This window comes from Empidonax traillii, unplaced genomic scaffold (assembly GCF_003031625.1).
Source record: "Empidonax traillii isolate 1590-97213 ecotype Southwest subspecies unplaced genomic scaffold, ASM303162v1 scaffold357:size1057043, whole genome shotgun sequence".
NCBI lineage: Eukaryota > Metazoa > Chordata > Aves > Passeriformes > Tyrannidae > Empidonax > Empidonax traillii.
Window position 1 is genome coordinate 427,040 of NW_020955550.1, and position 25,671 is coordinate 452,710.

Below are 25,671 nucleotides of genomic sequence, written 5' to 3' on the forward strand. Positions count from 1 at the left end.
GGTTATGGAGTTATAGTGGATTAACAGGTTAGTGATTTTTTTTTTTTTTTTCAATATGGGGAAAAAAAATCCAGCGAGTTTCTTATAAAAACTTTCCCAAGTGCTCAACCTTTGAACACAAACGCGAAATCAAATGTTTTAAGTTCGGGCCATAAGCTTCACATTAGAAATTAATCATGAGATGTTTTGGTGATAAAATCTCTCTCATTTGAAAATGTAATTTATTAACCAGCACAATATCTATTTCAGGGCATTATTCAGGCTCCAATAAAGATTTTCATAACGTTATAATGACGTGCCAATATTAAGCCCCGTGTGAAAGGCGAGAGCGCTCTCCTCTTGGCTCCCAAGCTCCCCTTTTTTTTCATCCCCTCTGGGATGCAAAAGCAGAAAAACCCAGGGATGTGTGCAGATATTTGCTGGGATAACAGAGAGGTCACAGCTGCTCTGGAAGCTGGCAGGGCTGTTGGAGGGGCAGTGAGCCCCTGATCCCTTGGAGCTGCTCGTGTTCCCGTGGTCCCTTCTCCCTGTGCTCCTTCCCAACTGCTCCCGAAGGAACAGCGCAGGGCTGAACTTCCTGGGAGGGACCTGCATGGGAGCAAAGGCTTTAAGGAAGGCTTTGAGGTGAAATGCATCCCATTCCTTGCATCTTATCCCCACCTCTCATCCCTCCTGTCCAGCTCTGCCCTGCCGTGGGCTCCTGTGTGTGGTGGTGCAAAAGAACCCACGAGCACGTTCCATCCAAAGGGACCGGAACAGATGGAAGCCTTGGGATCCTACTGTGTTTTCCCTTTCTGTGCTTGGTGAAGGAACAGTCAGTAAAATGATAGCAAAGTATTAGTTCTGGTGGGGGGGGGGGGGGAAATATCCTTGCAATTCCCTTTATATTTTTGCATAATTTTCTTTCCGTTGTAAAAATAATTTAATGTGGCTCCGCCGTGCTGGTCCCGGGAAGCCTCCCGGAAAGGCAGGAGGTACCTGACAGCCCTTGGACTGGGCTGTTTTGCCTGGGCTCTTAATTATTTTCATTTATGAAATTCTAAATTCGAAATTCCGTTTTAAATATTGAATATTTCTGGTGCGATGACAGCTTGTGCTCGCTTTAGGATATGCCCGCCTGGTAATTATTCATGAGGAGAACAGCTGAAAACAAACTCGTTATACACCTTGGCAAGTCCCTGTGATTTGAATTCTGTGAAATTTCCCCATGGCCATGTGACTTTATTCTGAAGTACTCGAGCAGTGCAGATGTCCAGAATGCCGGAGCTGTTACAAATGTTATTCCTGTAGTCAAAGTTTTGAATCATCAGTGCCTCAGGAAAAGGGAAGGTGGGGGGGGGGGGAAAGGAGAAAAAAGAGGAGCAAAGAGTGATAATACAGGGTGTGTTTGGAGTGTTTGTCACATCCTTCATTATGTGCAGCTCTCATACATTACCAGAGCACGGATATATCTTAGGAATAGATCTCAAGGCATGTTCAGGGCACGGAATGGAATTTTCAAATTTACAGTGCCTGGAAGAAGAGCCCACTGAAAGGCTCTAAGTATTTGAAATGCCTCCTTTAAGCCATGATACAATAAGCATCAGCACTGACATTTTTGGAAGTTTTAAAAGTAAGACAATTTCTGTGTACCGTTGGATGAAGAATCGAAATGCTTCAGATTTAGCTAAAAATAAAACATTTCTCTACTTTCGCCTTTTCTTTTTCTTCTCCATATGGCTCCTGAAACATTCCTTCATTTAAATAGGTTTTAGAGCTCTTTCCTTATAGTTCCTAAAGCATTCATTGCTTTTGAGAAAAAAAAAAAAACAACACAACCAAAAAACATTTTAGCATGTGCTATTTTTGTTATTCTAATTAGAAAAAAAACAGCTGGTCCTGAGCAGCTCTGACTGGAGTCTTTTTCAACACATTGTTCAGATTCTTTTTTTTTTCCCTCTTTTTATTTTTTTTTTAAATTTTTTTCCCTGTCAAGCTCCCACCTCTCCTCGTCCCACACGAGCCAACCCCAAAACACCTGGACCTGCCCCTCTGCCAGGGAGCACCGAGAGCACACTTGGCTGGTCACAGGACACCCACATCACACTACAGGTATTAGGAATGTGCAGATTCCCAAGGCACTGGAAGTGCCACCGGGCTAATGACCGGTGGCTTCGTTTGCCTTTCACAGGTAGTTTTTTTAGTGCCTCTGCCTCGTGTTCCTGCTGGTACATGTAAACCAACTGAAGTGCCTGCGTTTAAAAACACAAGGTGATCAGCCTTCACTGAGGGTGTTGAGATCTGTAAACCTGCGTGCCTACAAATAATCATTGGAGCTGATCAAAGTCCCCCTCGCTGTTGCTATGGAAATGAATCCCCGTTTTGTTTACGGATGGGTCCGCGCCACACGACAGGGAGTGATGGCAGGTGGAAAGCTGAGATAAATTAAATTTGTGGTCTGAAGTTATTAACATATGTTTTGTGTGAGGGTGTGCCTGTGTGTTAACTCAGAAGGGGAAGATCCAGAAAATTCCGTTCCTGTAAAATGGCGTGGAAGCACAGTGCCTGCAACAGAGATCACAGTGTAGTTCCTTCCAGTGACACACAGAGTGGTTGGGACAAGGATGTTTCTGTGGCACAGCCCAATCATTGGAGCTGTTCTTTAATAGTCCTTCTCCTTATTTAATTTCCTTCTCCCTTGTCTCCTCCTGTCTGAGCTCCTTTTGCTGGTTAGATTCCTCTCACAACAGTCCTTAAGTTTGCATCTGCGTGTTTTGCACGAATGGAAAGTCAGAATCGATTTCCAGCTTGGAGTCAAAAAATCGTTACATCTATTTACAAATAATGACACCGATATTGTTATTTTGGAAAGCCAAAGAATCCATACAGTAAATACTAATTGCATTTCAGAAAAAAAGTTATATTACACTGATGATTCTGAAACACTTTTTGAAGCCCTAAAAACATGCAATTAAGATGAAAATCTGCGTGTCTGTCCCTCAGAGTTGCCTTCTCTTTAGGTGGTGTTTTCCCCTAATGTTGCATCACAGAACCAAATGCAGGTGGGTGTTGAGGGAAAACTAAAGCCTGTGGCCATGAGGAATCTTTTCTTGGTCATGTGTTTCCAGGAAAAGGGTGGCAGAAAAGCCCCTCTCCAGCTGACATTTCAGTTTTGCTGCCTTTCAGTTCCTGAGAGCACCTGCCAGGTGAATGAAATCCCACTAAGGTCAGTGGAGAAACCCCACAATTCAGCAAGTCTGGGATTACAGGGTGGTGACCACATAATCAAAAGGGGGAAGCAGCAGTTGAAATGAAGTGACTTGAGCATCTGAGGAATAAACTGCATGTCCTTTTGGTAGAATGTGTGGGAATTAGTTAAGAGACAGATCAGAAATGAGCATTTGCAGAAACACTTTTCCCATGGAGGGATAGCTGGGATACAGCAGAGCTGGGGAACTACTGCCAAGCTCAGCCAATGCTGCGGCGTTCAAACAGGCTCAAAGAAGGCCAGATTTTTCTTGTCCAGAGTTTGATCTGTGGAGCCCTGCACAGAATATTAGACGAGAAACCCAGAATGTTAGCCCAGAGCCTGCAGGAGTTCTATTGCTCCCCAAAATACCTCCGTTAAAAAAAATGCCCCGAGGATGCCCCGATATTTTCGTACATTTATATGTTGTTATTTAATACAGGATCAACACTGACTTTCTTACTTTGAAGGCCGGGGAGCATTTTCCTGTCTCTTCAGAAACACAATAACCTCTCTAATTCCCGTGCCACGTGGTGGTGTCCCACCTCGCAATAGGTGCGTAATTGAGGGCAGAATTTGACCCTTTGATTCTGTAAATCACATATGATCATTACAGAGGGGCTCAGATCTCCAGACGTTGTATGATTGCCAGCTCGCCAGCCAACCCTGCCTTTGTCACATTATTTTTTTTTAGAGCCTGACACTCTAATGAAAGCAATACAAAAGGCTGCCAGAGCCCAGCTCAGAATGCCCAATTTGCTTTGACTGCCATTTTAGAGAGCAAAAGTGTGCTCCATTTATTTGTATCGATGTTAGGATGAACTCAGGACAGCAGATCTTCTGGACAGGGGCTGCACCTTTATTTCCTCGATAGGGGTTGTGCACGTTTGTGGTATGTAAATAATAATTCAATAGCAGGAAAATTAATGCACTGCTGATGTTGGACTAATCACCTTCTGTTGGCTCTGTGGAGGGTTTAAGCTTTGCTCAGTTTTCAGCCCATACACTTAAACGATAAGAATTCAGAAGATTTTTGTCTGTCTTTGTGTATAAAAGCTGAGCAAACCCCATTTTCTTTGGCCCAAGCTTCTAGAATAATCCCCAGTACATCCATTTGTACTCATTACCTGCTGTCTGCAGCGAGGAAAGAAAGTCTGCTTTTTGGCACCTGTTTTGAAAATCTTGAATTCCTTTTTCTTCTGTCCTTCTCTGCCGCAAACTTTTTCTGTCCTCCTCATCTGAGACACTTGGGGGGAGAATGAGGGCATGAAAGCAAGCTTGTCAAATGTTAACCTGGCAAAGAAAAGGCTTGGAAATGCATTTTGTTCCCTGGGGAGAGGCTGTATTATTCTGAGGTGCCCTCTGCTATGTCGAGGGCTAAAGATGCTTCACGAACCACGCCTTGGCAGAGATGAGTGAGACCCTCCCTTCGAAAGGCTCGGACCTGTTGAGCATCCTTTTCATCATTGGAGCGTCTCAGATTAATCACCTCTTCCCACAAGCAGAATTTCCTTTTGTTAAGACCTCGGGGAAGCTAAATTTTTTCAAAATACGCGCTGGACAGGACTGAAGGGTTTTTTTTCCTTTCCTTTGGAGCCCCATTCACAGAAGCAAACCTCCATGTTTAAACTTAAAAAAACCAGTGGCAGCAAGGGCTTCAATTCAGAGGAAGAAGGATGTGTTGGTCCTGAGATTTGAGAAGATCCTGCATTCTCCTGAGTGCTGGAGAAATTTGTGAAACTCATTCTCTTCCAGTCCAGCATTTTAAAGAAATCCCTGACTATATCAAATTTAGCTTTGCCTTAAATGTGTGTAACTAATATTAGAACTCTAAAAAGGATCTCGTTAATCATCGTTAAAAAACAATGCTTAGATATTCTTAGAGGTGGGATTTGTTGGGTGTTTTTTTATGGAGTCAATTGAGGCTTAATTTTCTATGTGGGTATTACATGCACAGATCTCGAGCCCCAAGGGATTTCTTCTGAGACATGACAGTGAGAACATATTGCTGCATGTGAAAAATACTTCTGCCATTGGTGCTCAACATTCTGAGAGAATTTTCTGACTTCAGAACATGCTAAAAAAAATTAAAAGGAACAATCCTCCCTAAAGAAAAAAAAAAAAAACAAAAAAAAAACAAAAAAACAAACCACGCTATTGCTTTTCAGTGTGTTACAGCAAAATCTGAAATTTAGGGTTTGAAAATGAACCCATTTTCATGGCATGCTGGGCTTATAAAAAAGTTGGATGTGCAGAGTAAATTCAGATATGCAGTACGAAGTTAGGCTTCCATGTGATTTACTGGGTTCATTTGCTTCCCTTTTCTGCTTTTATTCTGGATCTTTCCATTGTTCTCCTTCCAAAAGGAACACGGTACAGCAGATTCATCAGAGGCCATTATTTACTGATTCTGTGTATTGTTTTCATAATGGTTGAACTCAGCAAATCATGAACTGATTATTGAGTTGTAGCAAGTGGCTAATGAATCATTGATGCTGGCTCAGGGAGAAGCAGATTCCTCGTGTTTCTGCAATTCTGCAGGTTTCCACCAGATTTCACAACCCATTTTGTTCATCCCTTTTATTTCCTCCCTAAATTCCTGTCTTTTGGAGCCCCACCTTCCAAAAACCCAAAGCCAGCGACCGCTTAAAAGGTGTCAAGTGTTTTTCACTGGTAGGTTAATGATAAATGTCAAGTAAAAGCAGATTAAAGAAAGAATCAACAGGATTTGAAAATTTCATGAGGCGAATGAGAAACTAACAATAAACTATAAGTCATTGTAAATCAGCTACAAGATGGCACTAAAATAATTTGCGACTTCAAGTGAATGCTTTTAATAAGTTAGCAAAACGGAATTGTTGATTAATACAGCACAGCATATTCCTTGTGTATTACAGAATGGTAATGAATTATTATAAAAATACGATTTTATAGCTGTAATGGAACAGTGTGAAAACTTTAATAGTGGCCTGCAAAAAAAGGCTCTTTTCGTTCTCATTTTTATCTCTCAGCTTTTTGAAATGCCTGTCCCTACAGGATTGTTACAAGATAATAGAACTCAAGGATTTATTTCTGATAAAAGGTTTAAATTGCAACAGCAAAATATAATAGCCCAATAACAAGACTGAATAGATATTAAAATAAAGAGGAAAGAAAGAAGGCATAGACTTATTGCCTACCTGTCTATTCATGAAAATGGATCCATCATATTGCAACTTGATAGTCGCTCCCCGTAACCTGTACGTTGGAATTTATTAGAATCACGGAACGGTTTGGGTTACAGGGACCTTTAAGATCATCTTGTCCCATCTGCTGCCATGGGCAGGGACACCTTCCACCAGGTTGCCTTGATGCCACAAGCTCCCGGTATGAGAGGGAGTTTTACTGTAAAATATATATACAGGGTTCTTTTAATGCCTCGAGATAGCGCCTAGGGAGTAAGCCACGGGCTTGTTCCCGAGAGGCGCTTTTAGTGTGCTTTAGTGATACTTTGGTGGTACTTTGGTGGTACTTTAGTGGTACTTTAGTGATTTTTTTAGTGTTCCTTTAGTGGTTCTCGGCACCGGCCGGGCCGTGTGGGGGGTTGTTTTTCCCGCCGTTGCCCCGCGGTGCTCCGGGGCTGCCCCGAGTGCGCTGCAGGGGCTGCCGTGAGGGACGCGGAGCCGCCTCAGCGCCGGGAGGAGCCGCCGATCCTTCCCCAACACAAACACACACAAACACGAGGGGTTCTGACCCGATAATTACTCATCTGCTGTCCAACACCTGGCCTTGCACGCTCCTTGGGATGGGGCAGCCACAGCTTCTCCGGGCAACCTGTGCCAGGGCCTCACCGCCCTCACAGGCGAGAATATCCTCCTCGCGTCTCCTCTGAATTTTCCCTTTTTTATTTTAAAACCCTTCTCCCATTATTGTCTGCCTGTGAAACAAGCTGCTTTCCCTCCTTTTAGTAAGCTCCCTTCAGGCCCTGGAAGGGGCTCTGAGGCCTCCCCTTCTCTGGGTGAGCACCCTCATGTCTCCGGGCCTGGCTCGGGCACAGAGGGGCTCCAGAGCCCTCACAACATCTCCGTGGCCTCCTCGGGACTCTCTCCAGCAGCTCCACGGCCTTTCCCGTGCTGAGGACCCCAGAGCTGGACACAGGACCGCAGGTGGGATCCCACCAGGGCGGAGCAGGGGGGCACAATTCACTGCTTGCACTGCAATGTGTGTGTTTGAACTCCACAGGAAGAGATTTTCCGGAGGGTAATTTCTGCGCGGATTGGGCCTGATTTGTCCCTTTCACTTTTCCCGCAGAAGAAAATTACCTTTGTCATAATCTGCCAAATTCGGTTAATTTTCGTTTCTGCTAGACTGATACTGAGAATAGGAGATTTTTATGGTTTTTTCCCTGTGGTGAAGATGAGTAAAATTTATGAAATAAATTCCAGTGGTGTAAATGAAAGATCCCCCACAAGTTTTCCAGGCTTGTGTGTGGTGATGATTCCTTCCCTCAAGTGCTTTCCCTTGGCACTGTCTGAAGTATTTAGATATGAGTTCTTGTGCTCTTGCTCTGTATCTTTTTTTTTTTTCTTTCTTTTTCTTTTTTTTTTCTCTTTACTAAGTAGAAATGGGCAGTTCCAGCATGGAAGATTAAATCTTATTGGAGAAAGTCTGTAGATGAGGAATGGGGGCAGAGGGAATGAAGCAAAACTGCTCTTTTATAGAACAGAAAAAATTGGCAGGCTGGAATATTTATAGTTTTGATAATACTTTTTTTCCCAGTCTTGCTCATAAAACCAGTTCTTCATCAAAACCAACTGGATTGAGTTGAAAAAGTCCATTTTCTGTAGTTTCTGGTGAAACTTTCCAAGCAGCTCTTCTTACAGCTCCTCAGTAAACACGTGGGTTTGTGGCTCTCCAACACCATTTTGGTCTTTCTGGAACATGAGGATTGCCAGGGGCTGATGTAGAGAAAATTTCTGCCTTTTGCCAATCTCTTCCCTGAAAAGAGAGTCCTGGTACCATTTCAAACCCCACATAACAACCCCCCCCGATTTTCTGAAGTCTGGGATTATCCCATTTCCCAGTGCAGGCAGGAGCAGGTACCCCACAGGTGGGATGAACTGATTCTTCTCTATTTTTTTCTCATCATATTTCTATTCAGAGAGATTTTTCTGCCACATTTGGAATTGACCTGCAGTCAAAAGGACCTGATTGGAATTTTCATGAGGAGTATCTTTGTCAGATTTATCCAAAATAACCAAGAGAAGATAGTTTAGATATTTTATATATTCTCTTTCAATCGGCTAAAAATTAATGAGAAAACCCTCTTTAAATTTGGGAAGTAAGTATTTTTCAGTATGATGCATCATTAAAATCTGATAAATTCCTGATGTACACATAATTTCTAGGACAAAGACTGTGGAAAGTTATGGAAACTTTGTTTTAGGGGCAGATGGACAATTTATAGATTCTGTGCTTGGCAACTTTGCCCTCTCTTTAAGGGCTCCTTGTGTGAGAAGCCTCAGGGCTGATGGAACTTCTGATAATGCAGATAATCCCCACAGCCTCTCATGCCGGCATTCCCTTCTTCTGTCCAGCCTGGTCTGTGTACTGAGGGGTGAGCTATTAATATTGCCATTTTACAGCTAAATTATCTGGCTCCAGAATGGTTCTCAGATTCTATTAGAGACCCCTATGGGGGATTGCTTCTCCAAACAGGCATTTTAATTCAGCCGGGTACACTAAAGGTGTTACCTTCCTTTCATTAATAAAGTGGAAACTCATAAAGAAAACCAGATTATCCCGAATTTATGATGAAGTAATTTTGTTTCTCTTAGCTCTGGTAATAATTGTGGAGCGTTATTTCCTTGTTTCTTTTCCTTTCTCCTTCACATACCTAGACAATCTTAATTTCTCATGTTTATTTATCTTTTTTTTTTTTTTCCCCCTCCTGTTTTAATTTGACAGGAAAAGCTATCTAGGACCCCAGGAGGCAAACGCTGAGAGTTAGGAATTGGTCCTTCCCATCTCCACTTTAATGAAATAATAAGTAATCGGTTCATATTTACCAGTGCTTTGGAAATTCTAGGTTATTCTTTGTGTTCTCTCTTAAAAAGCCTTAAAAAATGGTAGTTTCTGGCTTTAGTTTTAATATAAATTGCTTTGGGTTTCTTTTCCGTTGTATCATTCCCGCTGTGAAGTGATTCATCTCTCTCATGGTGACTCTCAATATTCAACTTTCTCCCCGCCTTTTCCCGCATTTCCCCCTGAAAGGTGAACAGAGTGACTGAATGAAGTTTAAATACACTTGGGGTCCTCAATAGGGATGACTCAGCACAGCTTTGCTGACACCAACCTGTCTGTGCCTCCTCTGCCTGTCTTTCCCTGCCAGCTGCCTTTTTTTGGGGGGAGAAGCCCCGGATCCAGCTTTTGTGCAGGCAGATCATGCTCCGGATCACGGCTCTGCCTCCATCGCTTCTCTGCTGCTGAGCACTTCTGAAGCACCTCTGCAGAGACCACTTCAGCTGAATGACTACTCCATGAACTTAAAATGGAGTGTGCAGAGCTAAATTATCCCTGCAGATGCTTTGGCTAAACTTCCCAGGAGCAGGTTGTGCTTCGGAGATCCGAGAGCCACAGCAAACACCCGGTGAATTCACGGTAACGTGGCACGAGGGTGATGCCATCCCTCACCAGATAAACGTCAAAGTTACTAAGATACCACCAAAATTCAAAGCACCTCTGCTTCTTGTACCTTTCCATTCAGGAGTTGTTAATCTCTTCGAAAACCAGGGAAATGAGATTTCAAAATCAAAACTGAACCCGCTCACGCACATTTAAATGTCTTAGTCAGATTTTAATCATGATCTGTAAAAACTGGCAATCCAAGTGGGAGAGGCAGATCACCATTCCTGTCTCAGAAAGAAAATCTTCCTCAAACCACATCTTTTCACCAGTTTGTGACAGTTCTGCCACGTGCAGAGTGCGACCTGAAGGCCACCTGCTCTGCAGCAAGGGGTGGTCGATGCCTGTTTGGTACAACAGTGTAAAAACTGTTCTGCTGGTTATCTTGCATTTCTATCTCCATGAGCTGTTACTGGGTTAAAAAAAAATGAATTTTCTTTATTTCAAAAATTGTCTCCCTTAATTAGTGGCATTCATTATTTTTTATAATTTAGTGGTTGAAAAGTAGTTTATGAAGATGGCCTAATCTCTCTTAATGTCTCTGCTGGCATCATGGACATTGCACTTCTCTTTCTAAATGGAATCTTTCTTGCTTACACATTCTTAACCTGCTCAAGCATTGAAAGCCAATAAAATACAGATTCTCTTAATTCAGAGCTGCTGAAGTTGCTGAAGAGAAATATTTTCGATTTGATATCTTTCATGATACAGGAAGCAATAGCATGAAACCCCAGACAATGCATTCCCAAAATATGGAGTGAGTAGTTGATTTGGTTTTTTTTTTCTCATTCAGTAAGAATGTGGAAGAGTAAGGGATGATACTCTAGCATGGTAAATCCTGGGGAAAAAATAAAATTAATCAGATTTCTGCATTTCATCTATATTATTTTAAGAACAGGCCTTACTTCCAGACCCCCTCTACCTCTGAAAGTTCCCTTACCAGAATGGGCTTGGTTTATCCCAGCTGTCAATAATCTACTGTAAGCATCTGATGCACAGTGATAGCCTACTTAAGTAATTTTAAATAGAGTAAATTTGGCTTGGCATGTTTAATAAAAGTTAAAGTATTGCTGGCAGTCGAAAATCACGAGACTGCAGACATTCAGACAGTTTTGAGATTTCTTTTGTTCTTTATTACTGCTTTCAGACCGCGTTAGGTTCTGCAATGAGTCTAAAAATAATTACAAAACGCCAGGTGAATATTCCATTAATTTTTCTAATGGAATACAAAACAGGGAGCTGCAGGTGAAGCAGATACTGCGCCTCTAGTCTGTGTGCTGCAGGAAGTGCAACTCCCCGCACAGTGCCCTCACCTGCGCCGAGCACGGGAGTTTTGCTGCGTGTACAACCAACTTCACGGCAGAGAGAGGCGACAGTGATTTCCCCGAGGAGAGGCTGAAGCTCCCGAGCCGTGCAGAACATCCCGTTCGTCTCCCCGGCACAGCCCACGCGGCCCCTGCCTGTTGGTGACACCGCAGCGTGGGTGACGAAGCCGCACCCGGCAGGGCTGAAAACAAAAAGCACCCGTCCAAAACTCAGGCGGGAGGCTTTGAAAGGTCTCCCGAGGAAGAGCCGGTCGGTTCGGTAAAGAGCCTTGCCCTGGAAATGTCTCTGTAAAACGAGTCCGAAGGGCTTGTAACACTTCCTGTAGCCCAAAGGCTCTCGCATTTATTCTCAGATGCGTCGAAGTGCGGGGAAGCTTTTGAATTGCAGGTGTGGTTACGTGCAGGCGCTAAACTCTCGCATTTCAGAACAGATTAAACAGTTTGTTTACCACAAGTACCCGGCTGCCATGTCTCCCACTGGGCTTTCCCTGCCCTCTTTCCTCTTTTTCCCGTCGGCAGTTCAGAGCTGGGGTGTGCACTGAGGGCTGGCTGCGTGATGTGATGCCTGTCAGGGTCACGCAGACGACAGCTCTGGTTCGGGGAAAACAATTTCTGTGCTGTAAATGGGGCTGGTCCCTCTGTGGCAGTAGGAAGGTCCCAGGACAGCTCACTGGGCTGAGGTTTGCAGTCCACTGGCAGAGCCTGTTCTGGTTGCTGTTGATGCCAGTGCAGAAGTTGCCTTTAAGTTACTCGAGTGGGATCAGGCTGTTAAGGACGAGGTCCCTGGCTGTGTTTAGAAACTGTGCAGTTGGTAACTCGCTCTAAAGGAGCCTCTCTCTTTATCTCCAATATTCTTTGCAAGACCAGTGCTTCAAAAGTTTCCTCTCTGTTGTTAGAAAAGCAGGTTTAAAAGGTGCATCAGCAGCGTTGCATCGACTCCGTGGGTTGTTTATGCTCTCTTCTGTGCCTGAGTCCAAACCAATAGCTGTTATTTCGAGGGAGTGTTCAAGACAAGAAAAAGCTGTGTGTGCTCTCCCTGTATTCTGTGAATCCCAGGCTAATTACTTCAAAGTTTAAGTTTATCCTAGCAACTATGGCTGCCCTGTTCCCAGAAATACGTTCTCCTGGTTCATCCCAAGTGTTGTTGGCTTTGATGATCTCCCTGCTCTTACTGAGATATTGATGGTCTTAAACACGTGTCAGATTCTCTGTGTGTGTGGTGGCTGAGAGCAAAGCTGACTTCCTTCAGTATTTTACTGAATTATCCACGTTTAACCTCATTAGTTTATGGATTACTGTGGAATATTTGGTGTGTGGAAGGAGCAGAGGAGCACCAGTTTAATTCCCTGTTCCTCCCACGCACGCACACAAGTCATCAGTCCCATTTGGTACTTCTGGGAAGTATTTGTAAATGTTATTTGCAATAAACATTTAGCTGCTTCATTATTAAATCTCTCTATAAATTTCATCTCCTGGAAGATGTTAAAAAAAAAATCTTTAGAATTCATCAGCATGTCTTAATACTTGTGCTTGGCTAATGTTTTACATTTATAGGAGTTTTAAAAGGCAGGTGCAATGTGACATATCACAAGAAGCAAATTAAACTCTTGTAAAGCACAGCTGGAATGCTAAAAATGTGTATTTGTAATTTAAATATGTGACACCATCACACTGTAAAATCAGTTCATAATTAGAAAACATCTGTTTTTTTCCAATATGGTGTCTAATAGTATATTTAAATAATTTAGAATGCAATAAGGGGGGGGGGGAAGTCAAGCTCTAGTAAGTGATTCAGGCCTTTTTCTTTTTTTTTTTTTCCCTTTTGTTTAAATGTCCTCTTCCAGGTCTTTAAGTAACCCATCATTTTGAAGCTAATTCTTGGTTCACATTCTAATCACCGCTGATGAAATACATATGCCAAACATATGTGCTGCTGTGACCTTATTGTCAGTCAAGGAACGGGTTCTGGGGGTGCTATTGTTGGGAAGGATTTACACACTGTCACGTTGCTGGTTTTTTCCCTTTTTGATTATTGGAGAACTGTGAGTCAAATAAAAGTTGATTATTTTAACAGCCAAATTTACATGAATACATATATATATATATATATAGTAAACACAATGTTGTCTGAGGGGTTTAGGATATCTGGAAACCTACTTAAAGCAGATTAAATACCGGCTTAAAATGTAGTGGGATCAGTTCGAGTTTAACTAATAAAGTTTGAACAAAACCACAACTTCTCAAATGAAGTTAACATGGTAGATTAGCCACACATCTGTCATCGGTGCTCACCTAGGAGGGTATTTATATGGGTGTGATGAAATTCCTAATGGGTGTTTTTATCCTGCCTGAAGTGTGCGAGCAGAGCATTCCCCGAGTTTATTGGCAGTAAACTATATAACCTTTCCCTTGCCGTTACCTGAGCATCTATTTTAGGTAAATAGAGGCCAGACGTTCCTGAACAGGTCTTGGGGCTCTTTTTTTCCATGGATAACTGCTTGAGAGTCTTCCCACATCCTTGAAAATGCCCAGCAGTGCTGCTTAGAGGGATTTTTCGGCTCAGTAGCTGGGCAGCGGTGTTTGTAAATGTTAGTCCATCTACTGCCTCCTCTCTGGGATGTGGGTGTTCTGGAGAAAAAAAAAATAAAGAAATGTTCAGCTTATGTGCTTTCTTTCTTAAATGGAAATAATTTTTGCCCTGGAAACAAGGGGAAAAAAAATCCAAACGTAACTTTTGGAGGGTTAGGGAACATAAAGTTAATGTGCTGCCATTTACAGGCGTCTGGGTGTGGATCATCTTCTCTCAACCTTTGCTGCTGCAGCCCCACCACGGGCTTTTCATCAGTTTATGCATTGTGTGCCAGGGCAAATAATGACAGAATATCTAGCTAAAGAAGGGGTACTTAATCAGCAATCAAGATTCAATTTGTTTTAATTTTAGCAGGTGTTTGTGAGGTACATTGATGGGAGAGATAATATGTACTGCTTTCATTAGCTCTCTTGTTTTTGTGCTTGAACATTTAAGAGCCAGATGTTCGGAGGTGAGCTGATCAGAATATTAAGTCTCCAGAGGTTGGTTTCCATAGTGTTTTACATTCCTTTCTTTATCTCCCTCAGTTCACCCTGAGCTATGAGGTGCAAGTGCTCGCAATGACAGGCTGCATCTCTGCTTCCTATTCAACCAAAGCTTTAAATTAGTCTAATTCTTTTTTTATTTTATTTTATTTTTTTTAAAACAACATAAAACCTACCAAAAAAACCCACAAAAACCTCACAAACCCACAGAAAACGACTTTATTCTAATAATCTGCAATTAATTCTTGGTCCTTGGGTCAGAGTCATTTCTCACTTAGAATTAGTGTAGCTGATAAAGCTCGTATGGAAATTATTTGTTTGGTAAGTGGTGTATTTGCCAGGAGGTTTTGCATGGAACTACCTTCACTCAGTCATCTACTGAACCCACCATCAAATTAAAAATTAAAAATATAATCTAGATTGTTCCCCTGTTTTGGGGAAAAAGAAGCAGCTGTGATGTCAGAATGCCCGACCATGAGAGGAGGCTCCAAAATGGACAGTCTCTCCAGTCAGTAGGTTGCTTTAAAAGAAAACCCACAGGGTATGTTTGAGCATCCCAGGGGTTTAATGACACGAGGCCACCGAAGGAATGCGTTACATTAAACAATAGGACTGCAGAGGAAAGGCGAGGGAGCCTTTTGGGCTCTGTTTTCAGCCCAGTGGGCATCACCCAACAGCCCTGGCTCGGTGGCTGCTGCGCTAATAAGTCAGAATTCTCCCCTATAATGAACTTTCCCAGTGTTGTGATCATGGTTTCTTTAGTATGGGGGGAAAAAGAACCCCAGAAATGAAGAGTTAAACAGCCCTGCCATTGGCAAATGCTATAATGTTTCCCCTCACTATTAATTGTTCTCTGTTTACTTTGATGCTCAAAGATTGCCCTGTTTTACAAGCATATTTTCTTAATTGTGTCACCTTGTACTGTAAGTGTGTCAGAGGGGAAACATTTGCAAGTGATTAGATATGGACCTTTGTGTCACCAAATGTATGAGGTACATACCCTTATAGGATATAATTGTGATCTTTTAATATGCGGCCATTGACCCGGACTTGTTATTATCTATTATAGTTTATAATAATGTATCTCTTTATGATTAAATGATGATGCCTGGCAGAACACTATGATTAGCATTTCAGTTATTTATAGATTATGTCAGAGCAGTAATAAACATAAAATGCTGTTAATGTGTGGCTAATGAAATCTGGACATGAACAAGTTTATGAATTGATATAATTCATTTGAGTGTTCTAACTGAGCTGCTGGTTCTCCTCATAATTCAAAAGCTTAGCAGGGTTCACCGATTAGGTGGTAGACTAATTTGCTACAAAAAGTCAATGGGTTTTCATCGTCTTGGGCTATCATACACAGCATGGCTGATTGCATAAGGACTATACAAAGTAATTCTCATAAATATATTTATTAAGCTTAATATGTTTTGTGAGGTTAGGACGGGACCAGCCAGCGCACAACATATGTGGAACAAAATCACGGGGTGTTGGATACTAAAAAGATATGTTCAGTAAAATCATTCGGGAGCGGATCGATGAGGGAGTTATTTGAATTTTAAAAAGTGAGCAATCCAATATCACATATAAATGAGAGCCATAAAGAACGATGCAGATGATTGACTGAGTTTGCCCGACGTTTATTTTACTTTGGCATCATAATTTCATTTCACGCTACAAATCCCGTTTTAAACTCGGGTTCCCCGCTGCTGGGATGGCCGGGTGGGTTCGCAGTGCCTGTGCCTGGCAAAGGTTGAGGCAAATCCCACTCCAGGGTGTGCGTTCCTCCTCAGGATTGTGGTCTGGTGACAGGTCTACCACCCGTCCTCTTCCTGCACTGTCCTTTGGTACCTACCTGGGCCGAGTCCTGAGCATCAGAAAAGATGTTCCCAGCCTTTACAAGATAACTTTTGGTTTTTTCTAAACAATGCATAAGTAGGGGATTGGCTGTGATTTCCTCTTTGGGATCTTTGTTTTTCAGCAGTCTCTCAGTTTGCTGGTTTCTTCCTCCTTTTCCCTGTGACAGCCCCCTTTGCTTTCTCCCGTTCTTTACTTTCTTGCATCGCACCCACCACTGGTTTAATCATCTTTGTGCTACCCAGGAATGCTTTTCTCTGAAAGTACTGGACTAAGTTTATATCCTCTGTGTAATTCTTTCTCAGCATCTTTATCTCCTCCAAAATGCGCCGGTTTAGAACCTTTTGTTTGAGCATCTGTGCCTAAACTGACTGATCCTTTATAAAGAAAGGGAATTTGTTATATAGAACCTCAAATAGATTGTAGAAACACTCAGATAAGGTAAATAGCTGAACCCTGTTTATTAATTTATTTTAAATACTGACATACATAATTAACTGTAACAAAAAGTATTAATAGTACTTAAAATATTACAAAGAAACAAACCCAAACAATCAGGAATTATTTACTTGTGCTGCTTATTTAAGAAACTAATGGGATTAGTCCTGAGATTCTGGCCCTGGGACAGTCCTTAATAATAACATTACTCACAAAATTTTCAAGTTTTTCTTCTCCCGTTTGAACCCCCCCAACCCTGCAGTTATTAAGGGGAGAGAGGGAAGTGCTGCTTGAGGACATATGGACAGGTGTAGAATCATCTCTTATTATAACAAGAGTCCAAACAGAACCCTTTTCTGTTCTCCCCTCACATTTGTTTCTTGACCCATCACGTGATCCACATGATCCCTGCACTTTAATCTTCACTATCGGGTTTTCCCCCTGTTCCTTCCCTCTGTCATTCCCATTACATGCATTCCTCCCTTGCATTGCATAAATCTTTGTCTTGTCCCTACAAAAAAAAAAACCTTAAAAGACTTCTGTAACCATAAACCACATCCCCCTGCTCCCCATCCCTGGCTTTTGAGCTCTTGGGGGAGACTTAGAAACCCATCGGTGCCTTTTTCTAGAGCTGTTTTAAAAGAAGAGATTAAAGATGTAGTTTAACACCCCTGTGTGTGTGTTATCTCCTGGAGAATGTGGGGTGTGGAATTAAAGGTGCTCTGGATGCAGGACGTGCCTTGTTTCCTGCTCAGTTAGGAGGATTCCCCAATTTCTGATGAAAACCTGTGCTCTGTTGTAAGTGGCAGCTCTTGGGTTATTCTTGGGTTATTAAAAGTGAGGACTTTTAATACTGGAGCATCTGTGCTTGGAGCTGGAGCTGTCACACAGTGGCTGTGTGCAGGGACAGAATATTGGGCTGATTTTCTTTGTGGCTTCTTGCAACTTCCCTAAGACTTGAGTGCAAGAGAGAAAAACCTTTGTGGAGGCATCCAGCTGAAAACCAGCAGAAAAACTTCCAGGTGAAAGAAAAAGTCCTTCCTTGGCCAAGCACCCCTCATGCAAGGTCCACAAAGAGACCCTCCATCACATCTGTGTGCTGTCTGCACTATCCTATCTTGCATTCTGTTTATTTTAACTCCTCTCTTCCTTAATTAAAAAACGGAGCCGATATTTTTTTTCCTGCGTCAGGGACGAGGATGGTAACATTTCATTTCTAAAGTGAGATGCGGTTCAGCTTCTGCTCTTGATATTTTCAAGAGGCCAGTGATTAAAAATCTTCCTTGGAATACGCTCTGTTATTGCCCTCTCTAGGCACCGTCGCATAAAACCTGAAAGGTTCTGGTGCTAAATCCCCACGGCAGCGGTTTTGATACATGCCAGATGTTCACTCAGGGGAGAGATAAATGTTTAATAATTTTTTGCTATTGTTACTGTTTTTACAACGTGTTATACTGCCGGGGCTTGCTAGGGCTAAAGCTCTGTTTTGCTGAAGGAACAAGGCTCTAATAAGTAAGATGTTTGCATTTCCACCAGCTTGGTTTTGCAGAACAACGGGGGAGATTTCACCTGAAGCACAGAGTAGCCCCGCTCCGAGTTGACAGAAGGGTTTAAGTGCCATCTGAAATCCCATTCCAGGGAAGAAAGGCTGCTGAAACCTCCAGTTGGTTTGGAAAGTCTCAAACTTCAATTGGCTCCAAGTAGCAACTTAAAACCTATTTATACAGGCTTGGCCTGCTGTGTTTCTTTATCCGAGATGAGGAGCATTAATCCCATTTGCCTGTGGCGTTTGCACCTTGGAGCTCTGGTGTAACAGAGCAACACTCATCTTCTAAAATTAGACGAGTGCCAGAATTTAAAATTAACACCGGACACTTGAGGGAAATTAATCCCTGTCAAAACACTGACGATGTCACAAAATTACTCTGTTTTTTTGGAGCTAGTGGGAGCTAACAAGGAATGGGATTTGCTTTGCCCCCAAAATGGAAATTGGGCAAAACCCCTCAAAACGGGAGGCAGCAGGCTGCGGCAGGTTGTGTTAAAATCGGGATTTTCAGGTATCTTCTGTGCAGCCCTGAGGAGTTCCACTCCCAAATGCTGCTCCAGGAGTCTGTGCATTACTGGACAGAGCAATTCTGCAGCGCCTCTTTCCAAGAAGAGATCTGAATCCTGCTGGATCAATGAGTACTTGGGGGAATGGAGCTTAAGAACGGTGGTTACTAATAAGGGACCTTCCTTGCTTCTCCACAAATCCCCTGAGTTCCCAAGGAATGTTCCCCCCTTCCTCTGGGAATGTCCCCAGTGACTGAGGGACACCTGCAGTAGTGGAGGGGGTGTTTTCCCTCGTGTGTCCCACTGCAGGCAGGAGGGGGGAGAGTGAAGGAAAATCTGAGTCTTGGCTTGTGTGTGATCACTGCTCACCTCAGAGAACAGTCACTGAGGAGTGACCTTCCCTTACCAGCCACGAGCATCCACTAAAGAACAACTTCCTAAAAAAAATAAACCCCTCCTCTGCCTCTCTGCTTGTCCTGAAGGGCAAACAAGGTAACGCAGAGCCGAGGAGCCATCTAATTTAAGAAGGATGTTTGCTGAGCTCTTTCTCTCATGCACATGCACTCTTTCACTTATTCACCTTTCCCTCTGCATTATCTTAATGAAATGAAGGGAGCCCCCGCCTCCATCTTTCCACTTCACCCTTGTCTAGAACTTGTAATTGCTTATTGCAGATTTCCTTGGGCTCTAGATCTCCGCTGTTTGGGCGCTGCAGACCTGATCCTGCTGCTCTGAGTGAGGACAGCAGAGTTGGATCCACATCAGAACCAGAGAACAGTGTAAAAATATAAATCTGTGTCACATTTTTCTCCAGCTCAGGCTGAGAAAAGTGGTCTTACCCTGTGAAAGGTCATTATCCTCAAGGAATTAAAAAAAAAAAAAATCAGGCTTTCAGCCTTCAAATCTTGTTTTTAAAACGAAGGAAAAGATTGGTAGTCTGTAAATTGGGAATCCTGTGTCATTCAGTCTGTAGGAATATGAAGAGACTGGAACAGTGGGGCAGTTTGTCAGTGGCCTTGTCCATTGGAACAGGGTGCATCCCAATCCATGCTCTGAACTGACCAGTTACATGGTTTTCCATTTTGCATTTGTGATGGTTGAGTGCACCAACCATAAAAAACCCTCGTGCTGTCTCTTGCAAGGTGGTAAAATTGTGATGAAATGCACACAGAAGTGGTGCCTCAGCTCTCACCTGTGCTCTGAAAATAACCCACCTGAGCTTTGCTTGGCTGGCATGAAACATCCAGGGGCACATTCCTGACTCAGCATTCCAACTGACTTCAAATCCTGTGCGTGGACTCTGCGTGAGGGAAGTCTGGCACTTCAGCTCTTTCCACTAATAGAAGGTCGCTGGATCATTTCCTGGCATGGTATCTTTATTTTCTTCTGTCTTACTCCATGCTGAGTGTTAGCATTGTTCTTGGAATAACGCTTTACCTTGGAAAACGTTTTTAATGGCTTCTAGGATTTGTCTGGCTCTTGTTTCCGAAGTGTTCAGCTTAATTGTAACGTGGCAGAAAAAAAAAACCAGGCTTGGACAATGCAGAAAAAATTAAACAAATACAAAAATTGGATGATTAGTTTGAAAGTTTTCTTTCATTTATCTCAGTGAAAAATTCTACAAATACAAAAGCCAGTCAATAGTGATGTTTAAACTCTGAATACTAAACAACAGTGCAAATTTATGAGCTAAATTCACCGTTTGATCTAATTTTCTATAGATTCTATAATGTTTGGGTGTAGCACATTTGGTGGTGTATTTGTTCAAGGGTAACCTTGAACAAACAGGGAGTTTTCAGATTGTTTCCCCTGGTCCCTGATCAAGCCAGTACAGCAGTTTTAATGTTTTTTTTTAGTGTGCTTCCTAAATCCACGATGTGGAAGCACAGTCAGGTTGCTAAAGAGGCTTTCAAAATTATCTTTCCAATTATTGATGCCTGAGCGAGTTAGAGAAGAAAGGTGATAGTAATGAAAATAGGAGTAGTAGCAATGATGATAAATTATGGCTCTTGTTCTCATGATATTTAAGTCAGGAAATTTTTACTGGTACATCTGGCAAAGTAAGGCAAACAAAATCTAGGGACTCTTAAAGCAAACCCCAGCCCAGGCTGCTGAGAGCACATCTAACATGTACATTATATATGCTGTGCTTTCCATTTTCTGTCTTCCTTGTGCAGGAGATACATCTCTGTTACCTTCCTCTTCTGAACTTGCAGTGTTATTTACATAAAACTGTAGAAAACAATAATAATGGCAGGAGCTGAAGCAGCTCCAGTAAGTGGTAAAATGGAGTGGGTAACTTCCAGCTGTGGCTGGAGGGAGCAGAGGAGTGTCGTGACCTTTACAAAATGGAAGTGGGAGCTTCTGAACTTCCCTGGGTTAGCAGCACGTCCTGAGGTTGCATCCTGGATCCTCCTGCCCCATCCCGTGGAGGGGCTTTCTGGCAGGGAAACAGGGAAGCTGCAGGATGGCTGTCAGCGACAGGGAGAAAAGAGACCAACAACTGTGGGAGCATTTGGATGACTTTGGATGGTTATTCCAGAGGGTGTTTTAAATGTAACTCTGCTGAACCCGGCCCTGCCCTTTCATTTTGTATTTCTGCGTTGGCTGAACTCCCAAGTCATTATGGATTCAGAGCAAAGATTACGTGGCTATTTAGAACCCCAAACCGTGAGGAATGATGGCGAGTTCAAGAATCTGGTGGCTCCGTCTTCGGATTGATGATCACCTCAGAATTATATATAAAGGTGGTACCTCTCCCTCCCATTTATTCCAGTTGCTGAAATCCTTGCTCTGTGCACTTGCACACCGGTCACGGGGTTGAGTCCCCTGCAGTAGCAAAGAATGATGTCATGGACATGTGCAAGAGAGAGGGAGAGGAACGAAATGTATTGGGAATTGCCGGATGGAAAGTGGTGGGAAGGTGAGGGGGTTCTGTGATAAAGAATTCTGTCATAGCAGAAGTAAGGACAATGATTGAAATGAAAGGGGAGCACGGGCAAGCCAACAATCCCTGCTTTAATTCAGCATTTCCCACTCCACTGCAGTGTTTGGATATAGTGAGAGCCGTAGAAACGAATGGCAAATATTCAGGTTGTTGCTGTTTTTAGCGTTTGCGCCTCCCACAATGTTACCTTTTGGTTTTGTGAGCCCTGATATGGGACTCACCTTTGTCATCCATGGATATATTTATGTTGTGTGTGGGCATGTTTGTTGGAATCCACAGAAGGGGGGAGCCTGTGGAATCCCCTCCCTTTGGTGTGCTGCCTGCAGCCACCCAGGTTCCAAACACCCAGGAGCTGCCATAAACCAGGGGCAGGAAACGGCGAGGGGAAATTAGTTCATATTCCTAAAGAATGGTATCATAATTGCTCCTTCTGTAATTCTTTTCTCCTATTTCTTGTAGTTGTGGGGAGACAGGATTTTATAGGTATTAAATATGTTATAGGACAATTACCTCTGTTTCAACCAAGCCTGAATTGGTAATTGTGCTGTAATGTATTGGAGCAGAGAGAGTCCTGAACTGGCTTTTCCTTCCTATATTGAGATCTTTATAATGATGTTAATTAATAAATAATAACTTTTGATAGAGAGAGAGAGAGAATAACAGCAAGGTTGCAGTCGGGAGGTACCATGGGGCTATTTCAGCTGGGAGCTGCCTATATTTGGAACATTAAATCCATTTTAAGGTAGCATTCGTTGTGTTTTTTATAACTCACATATTTCTTCGGTGTGTATACAAATAAACATGTGTGTGTAATAAAAGAGCCGTGCATTCCCACCCTCCCTATGCACAGGAGCAGGGGGAAAGGGGAGCAGAGCCGCAGGAAATTCTGGGAGCTGCAGTCCTGTGTAAATGGGCTGTGGCCTTAACAGAGCTTCTCCTGATTAGGTAAAAAAAAAACTAATTAGGTTTTGTCATTTATTCACTCGGAGTTTTGTCTCATTGAAACCTTGCTACTCTATTTAACCTACTTCTAGTCTGCAAATATCTGCTGCCATGTTATGTTATGCTTTTTTTTTTTTTTTGGCTTAAATTAACTCCTGAATAATACAGCATAGCACATGCAGGAGAATGAAAAGTTTTCACATTTTTAATACAAGACTGATTTTATTATATTACCGGAGAAATAAGTTAGATTGCTCTTGCAATCTCAATAAATCACACATGAAGTCTTCTTTTTTCTAAATTAAATTTTTATTTAAATAAAAGTGTTATGTTTGTATTTGAACTGACAGCTAAATCTGATAATTAGAGTGCATGAAGTTGGCTTTGATTGGCATTGTAATTGGATTGTCATTGGGCTGAAAACCTATTATCTTTGGATCATGCCCCATGAAATCTGTTGAAGAAACTTTGCTGCCAGTCATTAAAGCCACCATCTTGGCTTACAAATTAGGTTTGAAAGGCTTTTTACCACTGGGAATGTAATTTAAACCACTGCAATTGCACTCCCATTAATTAAAATTATATTAAAATTATGGTTCATTTTCTAAATATTTTTTTCATATTTTATTAGACATACTTATTACTAAATGCTTAACAAATTACATAGCAGAGCTAGTAAAATTATATTTTAAGATAATCCATCATTTCAGCACATGCTACTCAGCATTAGTGGAATTAGTCAGTGTGTTGATCATTAAAGGATACACTATTTATGTTTTTCATTACTGGTTCTCATTAAAAATAAAATATAATTATAAACCACTTTAAATAAAAAAAAAAAGGAAAATTCCACTGAAAATTCTAATTAATGTTAGTAGAAAACTTAGAACCTGTTTTAGAGTGAAAGAGTTCACTGGCCTATTGTTTTTTGTATATATATTTTCTCAATAGGTCACCTTGAATACATTAAGCTCCACAGAGGCAGGAACAGCACAAATATTTGTTCCATATAAGACAAAATGTTGTGTTACAGCAGTTACTTTGTGATCCTTGCTGATACTAAAGAATATAGGGTTGGGATCTGGGCAGGTTTGCCCGGCAGCTCAGCAATGATCCCTTTTCAAATTCACAGGAGGAACCTCTGCAGTGGCTTCACTCTCAGGGATCAGGGATCTGCAGAATTTCCTTTGAGGTGCTCTCAGGGATTATGGATCTGCAGGATTTCCCTCCAGGTGCTCTCAGGGATCAGGGATCTGCAGGATTTCCTTTGAGGTGCTCTCAGGGATTATGGATCTGCAGGATTTCCTTTGAGGTGCTCTCAAGGATCAGGGATCTGCAGTATTTCCCTCCAGGTGCTCTCAGGGATCAGGGAACTCCAGGCCTGCCTTGGCTTTGCAGGAATCTTGCAGCGCTACTTGAAGTTCCCTCTGTGGATTTTTTTTTTTTTTTTGTGTTCTTACCTGAGGTACTTCATCCAAGGAAGTTCCTCATTGCTCAGCAAGTCAAGGCCTAGAAATTCACTGCTTTTAAGGTTACCATTCCCCACTTGACAAACCCCAGTGGGATTCCATCTGAAATCCCTGGAGTGCTTTAGACTCCCCATGCCTCCTTTTTAGTCTGTGAAACCACTGAACTCCCTTAAAAGCACCATTTTCAAATGAAGTTCATATATTTAGACTTGACTTCAGCTGTTCCCATGTGAGAATTTGCTTACTCTGTGCTGCTTAAACATTTTTCCATGTATCAAGAAATTCTGTGTTTTTCTTCCTAAGAGGATCTTGGTGATTTTGATCTGTGTGGCTCTAAAGTGAAGTTTTATCTTAGAAAGTAAGAACCAGGGCTTGGAATAGAAGCTTGGAATGTGTAGGCCAGTCATTGCACTGTCTGGTTTCAGCTGAAGGAGTTAAATAGATTTATTTTTTTTTTGGAGTAATTATTTGGGGATAGAAGCCTGTTAAATACTGGTAGGTTATTCCATTAGTTAATTAATAAAGGGGAGCTGGCAGAATCAAAATGATTGGCGGATGTTCCTGGAACGAAGAGCATCAAATGTAAAAATGGCAGGTTTCTGAACAAAAAAGGAAGAAAAACCGTGGAAAGTGGTTTACCAGTGTGGATTTAAATGACAGATTCTGGCATTTCTTCTAAATTAAAAGTGCCTCTTTTTTGCTATTGTTCAAGATGGGCCCAATCTCTCTATAGATACATCTCGATCTCTCTCTATCCACTGCCATAAACTGTTAGTCTGCAATGAGCTTGGTGGCAGCAGGAAGAAAAATACAAATTGTTCCCTCACAGAGGAGGAAGGTTTATTGGTTCAACTGTTCAACTGTTCAGTTCACCTTAAAAAACCCAACCAAACTCCAGCCCTGCTCTTCTCCCCATGGCCAATAGTAGCACTATTCCTGCTAGGAACTTCTGGATGCAACAACCTCAGAAGTAGAAATTATTAATAACCAAACTGAGGCGCTTAGTTTGAGTTAAAGGCACATTTTGTTACCTCCTCTCCTGTTTTTTTTTTCTTTTCTTTTTTTTTCCATTCGGTGTTACTTAGATTCTCTACATTAAGTTAATATTTGCTCTTCTTGCCACAGAAGAGCAGCAGAGTAAATAGGATTTGGTATAAGGAAGCTGCTGGAGTTAAACAAACACGAGAGTGGCCAGTCCTAACCTTTCCTGCGTGAGCCTCAGCATCCCCCAAAGACCCGGGGCCCGTTTCTCGAGCCCCTCCCGCGGTGAATCTGCCGGGGCAGAGCCTTTCCTGTGCTTTGTGCACTGGTCAGGGTTTCCCCGAGCCCTCGGCGCCTGGGGCCGTGGGATGAAGCCGCACAGCTATCCCAGGAATCGCCTCCGAGCGGGGCTGTGCTGAGCTCACCCTCCTGCAGGACGAAATGGTGGCTCAAACCCACTCGTGTTTCTTCGCTGGAAAGGGCAGAATTACGCAACGTGCCTCTGACCCTCAGATCGATACCGGCTGCCTAACTGGAGAAACAAATCGCGGCTCTGATGGCCAATAACGATCCGAGGGTTGTGTCTTTGTTCTGTCTCTCCTCCTGTTAAACTGCCTGCCAAAGGGCGAGGAAAAATGACAGGTTGTCAGCCAGAAAGAACTTTTTGGTCTCCTTTGTAGGAGCTCATCT

General features: G+C 42.4%; 1 long non-coding RNA gene across 1 annotated transcript; it reads right to left on the minus strand.

Annotated features, from left to right (window-relative positions):
• Window positions 1-2,128: 2,128 nt before the first annotated feature.
• On the minus strand, window positions 2,129-6,690 carry LOC114061781. Its single transcript, XR_003572215.1, has 3 exons — window positions 6,406-6,690; window positions 4,354-4,472; window positions 2,129-3,513 (listed from the first exon to the last, which is right to left on the minus strand). It is a non-coding gene; the product is annotated as an uncharacterized LOC114061781 (long non-coding RNA).
• Window positions 6,691-25,671: the final 18,981 nt, after the last annotated feature.